The sequence below is a fragment of the Mytilus galloprovincialis genome, chromosome 10 (genome assembly GCF_965363235.1).
Source record: "Mytilus galloprovincialis chromosome 10, xbMytGall1.hap1.1, whole genome shotgun sequence".
In the NCBI taxonomy this organism is placed as follows: domain Eukaryota; kingdom Metazoa; phylum Mollusca; class Bivalvia; order Mytilida; family Mytilidae; genus Mytilus; species Mytilus galloprovincialis.
Window position 1 is genome coordinate 56824908 of NC_134847.1, and position 9636 is coordinate 56834543.

Here is a 9636-nt window from a genome sequence, read left to right on the forward strand (position 1 = left end):
ATTGTTATTTAATGAAGAACCTCTGATAAAAATATGACTATTAGTAAGCACATAGCTTTCCTAATAGAAATTAATAAATAAAACAATGATATTGAGAATAAAAAAATTATATTGGCCAATGGTAATATACATATGCAGTTTTCTTTGAATAACCCATATGTTACTACCAGTCCAATTTGAGCTTTAAATTAATAAAATAGTATTTGGACTAAGGCTTTATATGTTTTTTATTGCTTGAAATAGATCATAGAATGAAATAAAGTAATGCTCAAGTCAATATAGCAAGTTTGGTTCTGTTATAGGTGTAACACCACTAATTCAGGCCCGGCCAGAAAGCACATACCAGAAAGTAGTACATATTTAACACAAAATAGTTCCTACGCATGAGTGTAACTTTCAAAATATGTAGAATATTTAGGTATTTTTGGTATCAAATGAAAGCTGAAGGACTGGTGATCATTGTAGAACACTTTTGGACTTTTAATTTTGAATAGTAAAAAAACTGCACCAAATTTTAAAAAGAGGGTACATTTTGTCTGTTTGTCAGATCTGAAGTACCTGTTTTGGTACATCTGAAGTTCCGGGAACCAGTTCTTTCTTATATGCAATGTAAGGTATGTTGATTTTTTCAGTACAAGACACCATAAAGTGTTGCTTTGAAATGCAATGATTGCCACTTTATTTGAACTTAAAATAAAAGAGGTGTGCCTGCTTGAAATGGAGGAATTTAACATAGAAAGCAATGGGACCATGAATTAGTGGTGTACTTCCTATTACAGAGAATCACCAGAAATCCAATTTTTAGAAGTTGTACCTATTCCAATGAAAATAAGTCAAATAGGATGTTAGTAATCATGTCTAATCATCTTTTTTGGGTCAACCGTCCTGCTTATGGGAAATTTAAGCTCTTAAATTGGCATACTCAAATATGTTAGCCTTTTATGGTCATACAACATGCATGCAGTTAAGACTTGACTCCAAGTTCTCATTTTTGCATTTTTTCTGATTCAAATCAATAAAACATGTATTTTATGACTTGTTTATGGAACAAAATAGCTCTTGGTCAAAATAATCTCATGATTTTTCAAGTTTTTTTGTTTTTCTTATGGTAGCCTTTTACAATCTAGGCAAATGGTATATACTCATATAAGAATTCTTAAATCTCACTGTACATGTAATTTTGGACCAGTTTAGCAAGTTATCTAGCTGAGGGATATATAAATTGCTCTTATTAATCTATGTTTTACCACAGAATTATATTTCATGCAAAAAAAAAAGCCTTTTTTCAATTTCAAGAAAAAAGGGGGGATAATTTCTCATTTATGTCTTAAGTTTGGACTAATGTATTGTTATTTAATGAAGAACCTCTGATAAAAATATGACTATTAGTAAGCACATAGCTTTCCTAATAGAAATTAATAAATAAAACAATGATATTGAGAATAAAAAAATTATATTGGCCAATGGTAATATACATATGCAGTTTTCTTTGAATAACCCATATGTTACTACCAGTCCAATTTGAGCTTTAAATTAATAAAATAGTATTTGGACTAAGGCTTTATATGTTTTTTATTGCTTGAAATAGATCATAGAATGAAATAAAGTAATGCTCAAGTCAATATAGCAAGTTTGGTTCTGTTATAGGTGTAACACCACTAATTCAGGCCCGGCCAGAAAGCACATACCAGAAAGTAGTACATATTTAACACAAAATAGTTCCTACGCATGAGTGTAACTTTCAAAATATGTAGAATATTTAGGTATTTTTGGTATCAAATGAAAGCTGAAGGACTGGTGATCATTGTAGAACACTTTTGGACTTTTAATTTTGAATAGTAAAAAAACTGCACCAAATTTTAAAAAGAGGGTACATTTTGTCTGTTTGTCAGATCTGAAGTACCTGTTTTGGTACATCTGAAGTTCCGGGAACCAGTTCTTTCTTATATGCAATGTAAGGTATGTTGATTTTTTCAGTACAAGACACCATAAAGTGTTGCTTTGAAATGCAATGATTGCCACTTTATTTGAACTTAAAATAAAAGAGGTGTGCCTGCTTGAAATGGAGGAATTTAACATAGAAAGCAATGGGACCATGAATTAGTGGTGTACTTCCTATTACAGAGAATCACCAGAAATCCAATTTTTAGAAGTTGTACCTATTCCAATGAAAATAAGTCAAATAGGATGTTAGTAATCATGTCTAATCATCTTTTTTGGGTCAACCGTCCTGCTTATGGGAAATTTAAGCTCTTAAATTGGCATACTCAAATATGTTAGCCTTTTATGGTCATACAACATGCATGCAGTTAAGACTTGACTCCAAGTTCTCATTTTTGCATTTTTTCTGATTCAAATCAATAAAACATGTATCTTATGACTTGTTTATGGAACAAAATAGCTCTTGGTCAAAATAATCTCATGATTTTTCAAGTTTTTTTGTTTTTCTTATGGTAGCCTTTTACAATCTAGGCAAATGGTATATACTCATATAAGAATTCTTAAATCTCACTGTACATGTAATTTTGGACCAGTTTAGCAAGTTATCTAGCTGAGGGATATATAAATTGCTCTTATTAATCTATGTTTTACCACAGAATTATATTTCATGCAAAAAAAAAAGCCTTTTTTCAATTTCAAGAAAAAAGGGGGGATAATTTCTCATTTATGTCTTAAGTTTGGACTAATGTATTGTTATTTAATGAAGAACCTCTGATAAAAATATGACTATTAGTAAGCACATAGCTTTCCTAATAGAAATTAATAAATAAAACAATGATATTGAGAATAAAAAAATTATATTGGCCAATGGTAATATACATATGCAGTTTTCTTTGAATAACCCATATGTTACTACCAGTCCAATTTGAGCTTTAAATTAATAAAATAGTATTTGGACTAAGGCTTTATATGTTTTTTATTGCTTGAAATAGATCATAGAATGAAATAAAGTAATGCTCAAGTCAATATAGCAAGTTTGGTTCTGTTATAGGTGTAACACCACTAATTCAGGCCCGGCCAGAAAGCACATACCAGAAAGTAGTACATATTTAACACAAAATAGTTCCTACGCATGAGTGTAACTTTCAAAATATGTAGAATATTTAGGTATTTTTGGTATCAAATGAAAGCTGAAGGACTGGTGATCATTGTAGAACACTTTTGGACTTTTAATTTTGAATAGTAAAAAAACTGCACCAAATTTTAAAAAGAGGGTACATTTTGTCTGTTTGTCAGATCTGAAGTACCTGTTTTGGTACATCTGAAGTTCCGGGAACCAGTTCTTTCTTATATGCAATGTAAGGTATGTTGATTTTTTCAGTACAAGACACCATAAAGTGTTGCTTTGAAATGCAATGATTGCCACTTTATTTGAACTTAAAATAAAAGAGGTGTGCCTGCTTGAAATGGAGGAATTTAACATAGAAAGCAATGGGACCATGAATTAGTGGTGTACTTCCTATTACAGAGAATCACCAGAAATCCAATTTTTAGAAGTTGTACCTATTCCAATGAAAATAAGTCAAATAGGATGTTAGTAATCATGTCTAATCATCTTTTTTGGGTCAACCGTCCTGCTTATGGGAAATTTAAGCTCTTAAATTGGCATACTCAAATATGTTAGCCTTTTATGGTCATACAACATGCATGCAGTTAAGACTTGACTCCAAGTTCTCATTTTTGCATTTTTTCTGATTCAAATCAATAAAACATGTATTTTATGACTTGTTTATGGAACAAAATAGCTCTTGGTCAAAATAATCTCATGATTTTTCAAGTTTTTTTGTTTTTCTTATGGTAGCCTTTTACAATCTAGGCAAATGGTATATACTCATATAAGAATTCTTAAATCTCACTGTACATGTAATTTTGGACCAGTTTAGCAAGTTATCTAGCTGAGGGATATATAAATTGCTCTTATTAATCTATGTTTTACCACAGAATTATATTTCATGCAAAAAAAAAAGCCTTTTTTCAATTTCAAGAAAAAAGGGGGGATAATTTCTCATTTATGTCTTAAGTTTGGACTAATGTATTGTTATTTAATGAAGAACCTCTGATAAAAATATGACTATTAGTAAGCACATAGCTTTCCTAATAGAAATTAATAAATAAAACAATGATATTGAGAATAAAAAAATTATATTGGCCAATGGTAATATACATATGCAGTTTTCTTTGAATAACCCATATGTTACTACCAGTCCAATTTGAGCTTTAAATTAATAAAATAGTATTTGGACTAAGGCTTTATATGTTTTTTATTGCTTGAAATAGATCATAGAATGAAATAAAGTAATGCTCAAGTCAATATAGCAAGTTTGGTTCTGTTATAGGTGTAACACCACTAATTCAGGCCCGGCCAGAAAGCACATACCAGAAAGTAGTACATATTTAACACAAAATAGTTCCTACGCATGAGTGTAACTTTCAAAATATGTAGAATATTTAGGTATTTTTGGTATCAAATGAAAGCTGAAGGACTGGTGATCATTGTAGAACACTTTTGGACTTTTAATTTTGAATAGTAAAAAAACTGCACCAAATTTTAAAAAGAGGGTACATTTTGTCTGTTTGTCAGATCTGAAGTACCTGTTTTGGTACATCTGAAGTTCCGGGAACCAGTTCTTTCTTATATGCAATGTAAGGTATGTTGATTTTTTCAGTACAAGACACCATAAAGTGTTGCTTTGAAATGCAATGATTGCCACTTTATTTGAACTTAAAATAAAAGAGGTGTGCCTGCTTGAAATGGAGGAATTTAACATAGAAAGCAATGGGACCATGAATTAGTGGTGTACTTCCTATTACAGAGAATCACCAGAAATCCAATTTTTAGAAGTTGTACCTATTCCAATGAAAATAAGTCAAATAGGATGTTAGTAATCATGTCTAATCATCTTTTTTGGGTCAACCGTCCTGCTTATGGGAAATTTAAGCTCTTAAATTGGCATACTCAAATATGTTAGCCTTTTATGGTCATACAACATGCATGCAGTTAAGACTTGACTCCAAGTTCTCATTTTTGCATTTTTTCTGATTCAAATCAATAAAACATGTATCTTATGACTTGTTTATGGAACAAAATAGCTCTTGGTCAAAATAATCTCATGATTTTTCAAGTTTTTTTGTTTTTCTTATGGTAGCCTTTTACAATCTAGGCAAATGGTATATACTCATATAAGAATTCTTAAATCTCACTGTACATGTAATTTTGGACCAGTTTAGCAAGTTATCTAGCTGAGGGATATATAAATTGCTCTTATTAATCTATGTTTTACCACAGAATTATATTTCATGCAAAAAAAAAAGCCTTTTTTCAATTTCAAGAAAAAAGGGGGGATAATTTCTCATTTATGTCTTAAGTTTGGACTAATGTATTGTTATTTAATGAAGAACCTCTGATAAAAATATGACTATTAGTAAGCACATAGCTTTCCTAATAGAAATTAATAAATAAAACAATGATATTGAGAATAAAAAAATTATATTGGCCAATGGTAATATACATATGCAGTTTTCTTTGAATAACCCATATGTTACTACCAGTCCAATTTGAGCTTTAAATTAATAAAATAGTATTTGGACTAAGGCTTTATATGTTTTTTATTGCTTGAAATAGATCATAGAATGAAATAAAGTAATGCTCAAGTCAATATAGCAAGTTTGGTTCTGTTATAGGTGTAACACCACTAATTCAGGCCCGGCCAGAAAGCACATACCAGAAAGTAGTACATATTTAACACAAAATAGTTCCTACGCATGAGTGTAACTTTCAAAATATGTAGAATATTTAGGTATTTTTGGTATCAAATGAAAGCTGAAGGACTGGTGATCATTGTAGAACACTTTTGGACTTTTAATTTTGAATAGTAAAAAAACTGCACCAAATTTTAAAAAGAGGGTACATTTTGTCTGTTTGTCAGATCTGAAGTACCTGTTTTGGTACATCTGAAGTTCCGGGAACCAGTTCTTTCTTATATGCAATGTAAGGTATGTTGATTTTTTCAGTACAAGACACCATAAAGTGTTGCTTTGAAATGCAATGATTGCCACTTTATTTGAACTTAAAATAAAAGAGGTGTGCCTGCTTGAAATGGAGGAATTTAACATAGAAAGCAATGGGACCATGAATTAGTGGTGTACTTCCTATTACAGAGAATCACCAGAAATCCAATTTTTAGAAGTTGTACCTATTCCAATGAAAATAAGTCAAATAGGATGTTAGTAATCATGTCTAATCATCTTTTTTGGGTCAACCGTCCTGCTTATGGGAAATTTAAGCTCTTAAATTGGCATACTCAAATATGTTAGCCTTTTATGGTCATACAACATGCATGCAGTTAAGACTTGACTCCAAGTTCTCATTTTTGCATTTTTTCTGATTCAAATCAATAAAACATGTATTTTATGACTTGTTTATGGAACAAAATAGCTCTTGGTCAAAATAATCTCATGATTTTTCAAGTTTTTTTGTTTTTCTTATGGTAGCCTTTTACAATCTAGGCAAATGGTATATACTCATATAAGAATTCTTAAATCTCACTGTACATGTAATTTTGGACCAGTTTAGCAAGTTATCTAGCTGAGGGATATATAAATTGCTCTTATTAATCTATGTTTTACCACAGAATTATATTTCATGCAAAAAAAAAAGCCTTTTTTCAATTTCAAGAAAAAAGGGGGGATAATTTCTCATTTATGTCTTAAGTTTGGACTAATGTATTGTTATTTAATGAAGAACCTCTGATAAAAATATGACTATTAGTAAGCACATAGCTTTCCTAATAGAAATTAATAAATAAAACAATGATATTGAGAATAAAAAAATTATATTGGCCAATGGTAATATACATATGCAGTTTTCTTTGAATAACCCATATGTTACTACCAGTCCAATTTGAGCTTTAAATTAATAAAATAGTATTTGGACTAAGGCTTTATATGTTTTTTATTGCTTGAAATAGATCATAGAATGAAATAAAGTAATGCTCAAGTCAATATAGCAAGTTTGGTTCTGTTATAGGTGTAACACCACTAATTCAGGCCCGGCCAGAAAGCACATACCAGAAAGTAGTACATATTTAACACAAAATAGTTCCTACGCATGAGTGTAACTTTCAAAATATGTAGAATATTTAGGTATTTTTGGTATCAAATGAAAGCTGAAGGACTGGTGATCATTGTAGAACACTTTTGGACTTTTAATTTTGAATAGTAAAAAAACTGCACCAAATTTTAAAAAGAGGGTACATTTTGTCTGTTTGTCAGATCTGAAGTACCTGTTTTGGTACATCTGAAGTTCCGGGAACCAGTTCTTTCTTATATGCAATGTAAGGTATGTTGATTTTTTCAGTACAAGACACCATAAAGTGTTGCTTTGAAATGCAATGATTGCCACTTTATTTGAACTTAAAATAAAAGAGGTGTGCCTGCTTGAAATGGAGGAATTTAACATAGAAAGCAATGGGACCATGAATTAGTGGTGTACTTCCTTTTGTCTTCTTTCCCGATTAATAAAAACGATATGTCTATAAACCACAAAGAAACAAAACTACAGTAACCGATGTAGTCGTAATTGCGTGTCGATATCTTGTCAATCGTACGGTTGTTTTATCCGACTAACTAACTTGATACGAAAAATATTCTTACTTTTTTTAAATTACCATGGTCTGTTGTTTTTAAACTGTTGATATTGGAATTAGGTGAAAAGTCAAAGTTGAAATCATAAATAAGTGTTCCGTGAAAAACAAAAAGGTTTATTTTCAATGACCTATGAGGAGAAAATGACAGATTAAACTACTTAAATAAATCTCAATTCTCAAACAGATACCAAACTTTTAAAAAATCAAGTGGTTTTTAAGCCTTGATTGATGAATGCTTAACATCACATCAGCATATAAAGTGCTATATTGTGGCTATCGAAGCCTTCAACTATAATTTCAGGATTCTTCAATTTTCAAGATGAAATGGAAGCACAAGGACAACGATAACGATAACAAAACGATTCCAATTTCCTATTGTGAACTTTCCGTATTTAAAAGGTATATATATACCATCTAGAAATTTCAAGGGCGTTTATATATGCCAGCGCATGCTATAATGACAGTTTCACAAACTCATCTTTCAGAGGTCTATCAAAAATCGCTATAGAACATAACTTAGCATTTCTATTGTGTTTAATGATTTGTTTGTATATAGCGAGTGCCGTTCTAGCTCTGTCATAACAAAAACATATTCACAGGACTCACTTTCAGCCATTCGATATTCATACCGGTTTGAAATGTTACTAGCTTTGACGTTGCCGTTTGTCACTTCTGAAATTACAATACAGGTACGGTATATGAAACAAAATATTATATTTATTGTATTGTGAGAACCTACCTAGTTGAAATTGTTTGTTGTTACGAATATGTAAGAAATATTTACCTTTTCAGGACGTTTGAAAAATAACAAATCATTCGTAATATATTAATAAAAAGCTTGACTTAAATTCAGGATTCAGGAGTTATCAATCTGACGTGATAATAAAATGCATTAACCTTTCTATTTTCATTAGCTAACCTTGGTGGCCAGATGGGATTGTTTCTTGGAGCCAGCATCGTTACGTTGACAGAACTTTGCGAGTTTCTGATCTTTGCTTTCTTTAAATTCATTATCAATGTTATAAAAAGGGGACAAACTAAAGTGCAAACAATTTAAATTCAGCAATCATGTGAGAACAACTGTTTGGTAAAAATCTAATAACATTGCATTATAAGAAGATATTAAACAAGTATCTTTTTAATATAAGTCCAGTGCATTGATGACCATAGAAGCAGACCTATCATTAAGGTTGTCATTTGTAAACAAAGTAAACTGCAAGTCTTTATTTCAAATTGGAATGGAATTTAAAAGAAAATGCATTTACTAGAGGTGCTTAAAAAATGCTTCTATTTAATGACCATAAAATATCCACTACAATATCAACTAACTGCAAAAAAAGTAGCTATCATTTATCACCCAGAACCATTAATCAGGAATGGTTAATGCGAAACCGACAAAAATCAAACTTAAGATGTACTGACCAATATTTATTTAACTTGAACCTATCAAGATATACCTTGCATATACTCGAGCATTCCTTAAGTAATACATGGAAATAATTTTTTACTGTTTCTTACAATTTTTAATTTTTTTTCTTAAATCTATATATCAAATGATGATGTCATCTTATTATATTTCAAATTTGAGATCAATCCTTTTTTGAGAAATGAAAAAAGTTATTAGCATTTTTCATTTGGTCATATCATTTATCATTAACAACAGTCTTCTTTATATGAAAACAAAAACGAGAAACATTTATGAACCACCGTGATCACCAAACGACAACTTCTGAACATCAGATTCCTCACTGACTAAGAGCAGTAGTCATGTGGCAGTAGTAAACACATGCAGTGGGTTTTAACGTTTTAAAATAGGGACCAACCTTCACTCTTATCCGCAAAACTATTGTAACATCACCACATAGAAAGACATACTATAAATTATCAATTGAAATGGCTTTAATATTAACTCAATCAAAAGACACAAGTCACACAAGTGACCATACACTGAACGAATAAATTTTATCTTGATACAATGTATTAAATATTT